The sequence below is a fragment of the Pelobates fuscus genome, chromosome 6, assembly GCF_036172605.1.
Source record: "Pelobates fuscus isolate aPelFus1 chromosome 6, aPelFus1.pri, whole genome shotgun sequence".
Lineage (NCBI taxonomy): Eukaryota > Metazoa > Chordata > Amphibia > Anura > Pelobatidae > Pelobates > Pelobates fuscus.
Genome location: NC_086322.1, coordinates 14,273,770 through 14,274,140, shown reverse-complemented (window position 1 = coordinate 14,274,140; position 371 = coordinate 14,273,770).

Here is a 371-nt window from a genome sequence, read left to right as displayed (position 1 = left end):
CAAAACCTGCGTAAAGTTGCAATATGATGCAATATATTGTACAGTATAATTGCTTTCAGCCCTGTCATCATTGCTCAATTAATGAAATCTCCATCAGGTTTGTTTACAAAAGTATGTATACCAAATGTACCCATTCAGACTGCAATTTCTAAAGTTTGTTTACTGTAATCTACAATGTCTGGAGTTTGCAAAACAGGATATGAATGTGCATGAATTGTGTTTAGGTTTCAGTCTGTCTGAAAACAGTCAGAGAGGATAAATCCGGGCTCAGATTTTAAATGTCTAAATGATTTGCTTACTGTCTGTGGGTGGAGGCTCATTCATAATACCAAGACTGCTTTCCTTTAAATACTCCATTAAGACTAAGGAAA